General features: G+C 57.2%; 1 long non-coding RNA gene across 1 annotated transcript; it reads left to right on the plus strand.

Moving 5' to 3' along the window:
- Nucleotides 1-2,826: 2,826 nt before the first annotated feature.
- On the plus strand, nucleotides 2,827-4,039 carry LOC138844162 (uncharacterized). The gene is made up of 2 exons (XR_011379701.1): nucleotides 2,827-3,699; nucleotides 3,831-4,039. It is a non-coding gene; the product is annotated as an uncharacterized lncRNA (long non-coding RNA).
- The last annotated feature ends 4,811 nt before the right edge of the window (nucleotides 4,040-8,850 follow it).

Genomic DNA, 8,850 nt, shown 5'->3' on the forward strand with positions numbered 1-8,850 from the left:
GACTTGAGTGACAGAACATTTGATGTAGCGTCGCGATGCCAGTGACGCTGCACCATGGTTTGAGAGCGATCATTCAGGGGTTGAAGAGAAAGGAGTGGATACATTGAGTCTGCAAAAGGCAAAATTATGGAAGATGCTAAGACTAGAAATGAAAAGGTTTCGAAATATCCTACAGGGTTTAATTTCAGAAAGCATAATTATCACTCTCTTCAACCAGAGACAGAATTGTGCAGTCTTCGTCTTACTCAAGTGGAAAGGTTCCTGCGCAAACCAGCGTGGGGCAGCACCGGCTGCGGTTTCCTGCTCTGACATCAGAGGGCACCATTGTGACGTCATGCCCGCTGCCTGCACAAAGCCTTGGCTGGGCCTGGGTTCTGTCATTTGCCCAGGAAGGGCTGTCCCGGGGACCTGGGGCTGGGAACACCTGCCTGTTTGTTTTCTTGTTGTGTTTTTGTTCTTCCAGCTGCTGCTGTTTTGGTCCAATTTATTTTTTCTTTTTCTGTTTTGATTATTTTGTTCTTTTTTCTATTTTATTTATTTTTTTCCTCCAGCATTCATATTCTTTTTTCCCTTTCTTATTGATTTTCCTAGGTTATTTCATTTCTTATTTGGATTTTTTTCTTCACTTTTTTCCTTGGCTTTTCTCTTGTTTGTGGTTGTTCTTTATATTTTCATCCCATTATTGGGTTTCCCTTTGTTCACTTTGAGTTTTTTTTTTCTCATTTTTATTCCCTTTTTTTAATAAGACTGTGATTCATCTGCTTGGATTGTTATTACGGTGAAGGTTTATGAATTTTTTTCTTTATGATTTTTTCCTTTTTTTGTTTTCTCACTTTTAGCTGTTTCGATAGGGTTAGTCTCAGTTGTGCGTCTAGTTGAGTTCATTTAGTTCCTGTTTTCTGTTGGTGATGTGAGTTGAGTTTGTCCATTTTGTGTTTTGTTTTATGTTCATTTGATTTCTGTTTGTTTCATCTTCGTTTGTGCTCAAGTTGTCTGAGCCGTGAGAGCTGATCTGTGTCAGATGCTGGCTCAGGGTCTCCCAGACGTCAGCCCTGCTGACCCTTCCTGGGGGAGCCCTGGAGAGGGAGAGGAATCCGGAGGAAGAATCGGATCCTGCTGCTGCTGTTGGGCCAAATTTGTTTTTTCTTTTTCCATATTGATTACTTTGTACTTTTTGTTTCTTGCCACCATTCATGGTTCATTTTGTGTTTTCTCATTTAACATTTTATTCCACTAGAACAGTCTCCTTGTTGGTTGGTGTAGTGGATACAGTTTATGTTTTGTGTTGGTGATGGGAGCAGAGTGAGTTTGTTCATTTTTGTGTTTTGATTTCTGTTCATTTGATTTCTGTTGTTGCATTTTCATTTGTGCACCACTCGTCTCCCTTCCTGGGAGCCCCGGGAGAGGGAGCAGAATCCCGAGGCCAGAATCGCATCCTGGATGGGGACTTCCCGGGGGGGGACTGACTGGGGTCCCCCAAGCCCTCTGTGTCCCCAGTGGCTCCTGCGTCCCTCAGCAGAGCGGGGCAGCAGGTGTCCATGGCGGCTCCTGGCCCAAGCTGAGAAGGCTGTCAGGTGAGACAGGTGCTGTCTGCACGGGGGTGGGAGAAAGGGTTGTTACTGGGAGTTTCAGCCTGCGGGGGACTCAGCTGTGGTGCCTCTGTCTGCAGGGGAGGGGTAATGGCAGTGCGGGCACCTCTGTCCTGTGCACAGGGGCTCTGCTGCCCTGTTTGCCCAGCTCGCCAAGGTTACAAGACCAAAGAAGCCCCAGGAACCTGATCTGCACCAGCAAGAAGACTTCCTGTGGAAGGACCTCTTGGTGGTGAGGGACTCACCCACAGGGGGGCTTGGTCACCCCAGACAGCCAGGGTGTACACTGGCTTTGCATCTGTGTGCAGGTTTGGAGCAGGTGCATAGGGGAGGGGGGAAGGACTCACACTGATGCCCATGGCCCTCCTTGGTCAGGGGAGAGTGCAGAGGGGCTGTGGGCTTCACCCCTGCAGGTTCTGGAGGCTCCATCAGCATGAGCCATACCACGTGGGCGCTGGCTGTGTGCAGCTCTGTACCAGGGTCTAAGGAGAGGGGAGGCCGCGGCAGCTCCTGACAGGCCCCAGGTTGCAGCAGCCGGGGGTCCCTCTCCTGAGACGTGGAGCCGAGGTCTCGGCACTGCTCGTCCTTGCCCTCTGCCCCAGCCCTGCGCCAGGCAGTGTGGCCGAGCGCCTAGGAGCATCCTCACCGCCATCCCATCCTCAGGACAGACAGACTGCCCCGGGGTCTCCATGGGAGATGCAGCAGCTCCCACCTGGACAAGGGAGCGCAGACGCTGGGCAGGTGGAGGTGGGGCTGCCAGGTGCAGGGAGACCATGTCCTGGGCATTTCTGTCCTCCCTGCAGGCCATGGCTCCTGTGCTGGAGGCCCCTGGCCCATTTCCCATGAGCGCAGATGGAGGGGAGGGCATCTGCTCCTCTCTGAGACTCAGACGTCCGGGTCCCGTCCCTCCTGAGAGCCCCTGACCTTCGAGTCGGGCCCTTCAGTCCTTGGAGCCTCAACGTGCCCCCCTGGGAGATGGGTGTCTCTGAGGGCCACAGTGGCCCCATGAGTCTTGCACACAAGGTCCTGCATGGTGCCCGGCGGGCGGTGAGCACGTGAGAGAGGGGACCCCTCTGTGGCTGCCGGGCTCGGAGGTCCCTGCCATGAACTGTAGACCAGGCCAGCATCTGGGGCTGTGCTGGGGCCTGGCAGGAGTGCTGGCACCCTATAGCTCTGTGCTGCCAGCACTGCCTCTCCATGTCTGTCCTTAGAGGGCTGAGCCCCAGGGTGGGCATCTCCTCTGGCTTGGATGAGGCACCTGCCACCTCCCTGCTGGTCTGTGGTTTTCGTCACCATTCAAAGTGCCCTGGGGTGTCACAGGGACAGGAACCAGGGACCAGGCCATGGCGTGACAGGGCCGTGTTCTCCCCTTGTCAGCTTGTTCCTGCCCCAGCCCTCTGACCTCTCAAATCCAAGAGGGCCCTGGGGCGACCAAAGTGTCTACATGGCAGATGCTGCAGCAGAGCTATGTCTCTGGTGACCCAGGTCTCCCCATCTTCCACGGGAAGACGCACTCCAGGACTTCCAGCTCAGAATCTTTGCCTCTGAGGTCTCCAGGAGTAGAGTGTCCTTCTTCCTCGCTGCCCCAAGGACAGGACCCCGAGCTTCTCTGGCTGCCCACAGGTCACCACGAGCGTCCACAGGAAGATGGACTCTAAGACGCCCAGGTCAGAATCCTCGCCCTTCCAGAAGAGGTGTTGAGTGTCCCTCTTCCTCGCTGCCCCCAGGACAGGACCCTGTGGCTTCTCTGGCTGCCCCCAGCACAAAACAATCTACCACCACGAGAAGGACTCCTAGACCCCCAGCTTCCGAATCCTCGCCCTTCAGGAACAGGTGTTGAATGTCCTTCATCCTCGCTGCAAACAGGAGAGGACTCCGTGTCTTCTCTGCCATCCCCCAGGTCACCACGACTGTCCAAAGGAAGATGGACTCCGAGACGCCCAGCTTAGAATCCTCGCCCTTCCAGAAGAGGTGTAGAATGTTGCTCGTCCTCGCTGCCCCCAGGACAGGACCCCATGGGTTCCCAGGCTGCCCCCCAGGTCACCACGATCATTAAAGGAAGAAGGACTCCGAGACGCCCAGCTTTGTAATCCTCGCCCTTCCAGAAGCGGTAATGAATGTCCCTTGTTCTCACTGCCCCAAGGACCTGACTCTGTGGCTACTCTGCCTGCCCCGATGATCGTCCACCCGAAGGTGGTCTCCAAGACACCCAGCTTCAGAATCCTCGCCCTTCCTGAACAGGTGTTGAATGTCCTCATCCTCATGCCCCAAGGACAGGACCCCATGGCTCCTCTGTCCCCGGGGAGCAGCTGCTGCCTGGGAAGAACCTGGTTGCCTCTGTTGCTGCCCATGGATTGCCCTGCACTACTGCCTCTGTGCCTACATGTTAACTGATTTATGGTTTAAAAGAAATCCATTAGGTCAATAAATTGTGGATGGAGAAACATGAAGGACTCAGTGTGGGTTCGGGCACCTGTGCTCACACACGGGGAGCGGAGTGCTAGGAGCCTGGAGGAGGCAGCTTGGAGCCGCGCACGGGGCCTGGGCTGAATCCTGGCTCCAGTGTCTGCGGCTGCCACTGCCTTGGTTTCCCACCCCCTGGGGCTCTGTTTCTGGCTCTGTCAAGGGGGTGTGAGTGACAGGAGCACCTGCCTCCCAGGAAGGCCCCGGAACAGCACCAGACTCCCCTGGCTGCTGGGTAGAGCTGGTCCTTAGAGGCCTTGATGTCTGGCGGGGTTCTGGGAGCTGTCAGCCTCTGTGGGTCCTGGGCTGTGGGGAGCTGGCTCCTTCCTGTGACCCCCACTGGCCTTTCCTTTGTCCTTGCCCCTTCTCCCTGCCTCTCTCTCCCCACCTCTATTGGAGGCCCCAAGCCTGATTTGGGGCTCTCTCTCCCCTTCTCTGTCCTCTGTTCCTATCCAGTCCAGGTGGCCTCTCTTCATCCCCTGACCTGGGAGCCCTGGGGTCAGAGTCCTGGGCGTCAGCATCCGGGAGCAGATGCCAGGACCTGGCTCAGGGCTCAGGTTCAGAGACAAGTCTTTCCCGGGACTGAAGGAAGCTCCTTAGGCCAGGTGCATGGAGTGGAGTCCATGTGAGGACAGCATTATCACAGAGAAATGGTCACGAGTCAGGCAGCTCCCAGAACTGGAGCAGGTGCTGAGGACTCCTCTCCATGACAGGTGTGGCATCATTGCTGGACAACAGGAAGTGAGGTGGGGAGATCAGCACCAGGGCTCCAGTTCAGTCCCCACACCTGCCAGTCGGGTACTACTTAACTAGCTATTTGCTCACAGCCTAATTAGTGTTCTGGATACATACCCTAGTGCCTCAGCCACAGCACAGTGCCTGGATGAAGCCATCTGAGTTGGGTCTTGGGCCCAGTGCATGTCCCTTATCCAGTCCGTGGCTTCCCATGAATTTTATTTAACATCTAGTAAGGCTTCCTGTGATGTTGTCTTCCGTCTAGAGGTAGAAAGAGGTGGCTGGGTGACGTTTAATTGAATTCTGAAATCAGAATACAAAGCCTTGTTTTAGAAACTTGGTTCTGTGACTCTGGTTGACCCTGGCCAGTGTACTGGGACAGTTGTTCTGGGCATCACCAATGACTGGATCTGGGTAGGCAGGGGGAGCCGGAAACAGGGTGGAGCCTCAGAGCACCTGCAGGTGTTGAGCCCCCCTCTCCTGCCCCCAGATGGGAAAGACTGAGCGAACCGGGGTGTCTGTGAGTTTCTGTGGGGCCCAGGTGAGCGTGTCCAGCACCGTGGGGATCCGCCCTCACCGTGGGCAGCACCACCCAGCCCACCAGAACTCGGAGAGAACAGGGCCGCAGGGCAGGGGCAGCTCGGGGCTCTCATGGAGCCTGCGCGTCTCAGTGCTCCCCCTCAGGGCTCAGAGCCCCCGGTGCTGTGGCTTTTCCACTCTGCAACTCGCACCCGTGACCTGGGACTCCCGACTGCAGCCTGAGGCCAAAACCCTGGCGGCTCCTGTGTCCAGGGTCCTGCGGACTTCGTCTGCACCCGCTCCCAGGACCGCTGGTTTCCTATGGCAGACGGTGGCCCTGGGACTTGGCAGCCCCCATTACAGGTGAGCCCCTCCCCTGACAGAACCCTTCCCCTGCACCGCCTCTTGTGCCATGTGTTTGGCTCCCAGGGAGCCATGGCTGGAAGGGATTCTGAATCCTCTGGGGAACATTGCTGGGTGGAGAGGTGGGGAGAGATGGGGCTGGGATTTCTGTTGATTCTGGAAGCTCCCAGGTGGGTGGGGGACAAGGACCTCAGTCAGGCGTCCTCAGAGCCTCTGTGGATCCCTGCTGTGGACCCTGACAACCAAGAGGGCCCACGTGGCTGGGTGGACAGAGACCTGGGAGCTGCCCCTTGCACAGGCCTCCACTGACCAGCTGCACACTTAGGGGTGTGGTAGCGGGCGGCTCCTCCCTCCATCGCCCTGGGATTAGAACCAGCTGTGGGCTGGAAGGAGCAGTCGGGGCATCTCCCTGGGGAGATACAGGTGTTAAGCACTAGGAATATTTTATATTGAGTCATAAGGTCCCAGGACAGGTTGCGTCTGGGTCTTGCGGTGGTGTGGGGATTTCATGAGTTGTGAGCATGGGCATTGCGAGGAGCAGGCGTGGGCTGAGGGTGTCCTCTTGGGGCAGGGCAGCAGGACCACTGATGAGGCCCCAGTTAGGTTCTGCCTCGTCAAATTCCAGTCCCCTCTGACACCCACACGTGGACGTGGGGAGGTCTCAGGAGAACAGGTGCCTTCTGGGTCTGCAAGGTGCAGGGCCACCCTGAGGGCAGGACCAGGAGTGCGCTCTGGGCTGAGCTGGTGGCCTGAGTGCTTGTGCCTCCTGTGCCCAGGGCTGGCAGGAGGGGCCAGGGCCACGGGCAGTGGAGAGAGGGAGGTGGACAGGTCTTCTGTGTGTCCTGTGTGCTGTGGCCGTGGGTGTGTGGTCCCGCCCTGGCAGGCTGCAGCTCCTCCAGGGTGGGAGCAGACACAGCACCGCCCTGGCTGACTCCTGCCCCCCACCCCAGGGTCCTCATCTCCAGAGGGGCGGCCTCGGCCTCTGCCAGCACCCGCACGTGTGTGCAGGAAACTGCTCAGCGCAGGGCACGCCTGGGCCCGAGGCGTCCATGACCAGGAGGTGGGGAGCCCAGCACCCTGGGGCTCAGTGCTCTGAGGGCTCCGGGGACTCCCACTGGAGGAACCAGGTGATGTCATCTCCCGGAGTCTGTTGCCTGGATGGCGTGTGGGTGCTGCCTTGGAGACTCGTGTGGAGTGTGCCTTGTCCTCACTGCCCCAGGCACAGGACCCCATGGCTTCTCCGTCCCCCGGGGAGCACCTGCTGCCTGGGAAGAACTTGTAGCCCTGGGTGGGTGCTCACGGATGTCCCTGCCTGGTTTGTAATTTATGACAGATGTCATGTCGAGAAATGTGCATGGAAAATCATCAGGACTCAGTGTCAGTGACAGGCACCTGTGGTCACACACGGGGAGCGGAGCACTGGAGCCTGGACAGGCAGCTTGGAGCCGTGCCCGGGGCCTGGGCTGAGTTCTGGCTCCAGTGCCCATGGCTGCCACCGACTTGGTGTCCCACCCCCTGAGGCTCTCTCTCTAGGCTCTGTCAAGCTTGCATGAAGCAATAGGAGCCCCTGCCTTGGAGGGTGGCCCCCACACCCTGGGAAGCAGCCAGAATAGTTCCCAACTCTCCTGAGCTCCTGAGTGGTGCTGGGTCCTTAGGGGCCATGGGCAGCCCGGGCGGGGTTCTGGGAGCTGTCAGCCTCTGTGGGTCCTGGGCTATGGGGGAGCTGGCTCCTTCCTGTGACCCCCACTGGCCTTTCCTTTGTCCTTGCCCCTTCTCCTTGCCTCTCTGTCCCTCCCCTGTTGGAGGCCCCGAGCCTGATTTGGGGCTCTCTCTCCCCTTCTTTGTCCTCAGGGAGACCCAGGAGCAGCCAGGCCGGGAGCACCTGCACCTCCCAGAGTTCCCTCTTGTTCTCCTACACAGGGAACCCCCAGTGCCTACTGTGGCCATCTTCCCTTTACTGACCTCTTGGCTCCACCCCAGCCCAGGACTCCTGCCTCCCTGGGTGTCCCATATTGATCCTGTATGGACCTGACCACTTTCCCACGCTGGGAAATGGTGGTGGTCATCATGCCTCCCAGGCTGGGGCCAGAGTGAGTGAGGTTATGGCTGCGAAGCTCCCAGCAGTGGACGAGGCATAGGCGAGTCCTCAGAGCAGACAGAGGCTGTGCTGGGGTTGTTATATCTTAATGTTAGCCATCGCAAAGCACACTGGACACCGGAGTAAGGGAAAGGGTTTATTGGGAACACCCTACAGACCGGAGTGAAGGGGTGGCGAAGGAAAAAAGAGAGAAAGAGAGTCTAAGAGAGAGAAACAGAGAGGAGAGGAGCTAGCAAGGAGAGAAGATAGAGCAGAGAAGAGGAGAGAGGAGAGCAGAGCCAGGAGACCAGAGGAGGAGGCTAGAGAGAGCAACTGAGAGAGAGCAGGAGAGAAGGGGCAAGAGAGAGGGGGCAAGAGCGCACGTGTTCAGGAACAGGCCCTTTTAAAACTTTGCCTGAGGGCGGGCAGGGAAGCAGGAGCAGCCAATCCCATTAGGATGGGGGTGGAGCCTGGCTCAGGTAGCTGGGCCATGCGGCCAACTGCACCAGTTTCCTAACAGGGGTCTCCCCCCGATATCCGGGACACCAGATCTTGCAGGAGCCCCCCACCCCCTGCATGTTGCAGTGGATTCGTTTCTGGGAGGAGGAGTGTGGTGGGGGCAAGAGGGCATGGAGTCACCACACAGACCCCGGGAGTCGGGTGAGAGCAGGCCTGAGAGAAGCACGGGACGCAGGCCCCGTGAGCCGTGGCTTTATAGCTCCGTCACAGCACCGCTGACTTGAGTGACAGAACATTTGATGTGGCGTCGCGATGCCAGTGACGCTGCACCATGGTTTGAGGCGATCATTCAGGGGGTGAAGAGAAAGGAGTGGATACACTGAGTCTGCAAAAGGCAAAATTATGAAAAATGCTAAGAATAGAAATGAAAAGGTTTTGAAATATCCTCCAGGGTTTAATTTCTCAAAACACTAATATCACTCTCTTCAACCTAAGAAAGAATTGTGCAGTCTTTGTCTTACTCAAGTGGAAAGGTTCCTGTGATACCAGTAGAGGGCAACCTGCTGCGGTTTCCTGCTCTGACATCAGAGGGCACCATTGTGATGTCATGCCCGCTGCCTGCACAAAGCCTTGGCTGGGCCTGGG

The sequence above is a fragment of the Oryctolagus cuniculus genome, chromosome 10 (assembly GCF_964237555.1).
Source record: "Oryctolagus cuniculus chromosome 10, mOryCun1.1, whole genome shotgun sequence".
Lineage (NCBI taxonomy): Eukaryota > Metazoa > Chordata > Mammalia > Lagomorpha > Leporidae > Oryctolagus > Oryctolagus cuniculus.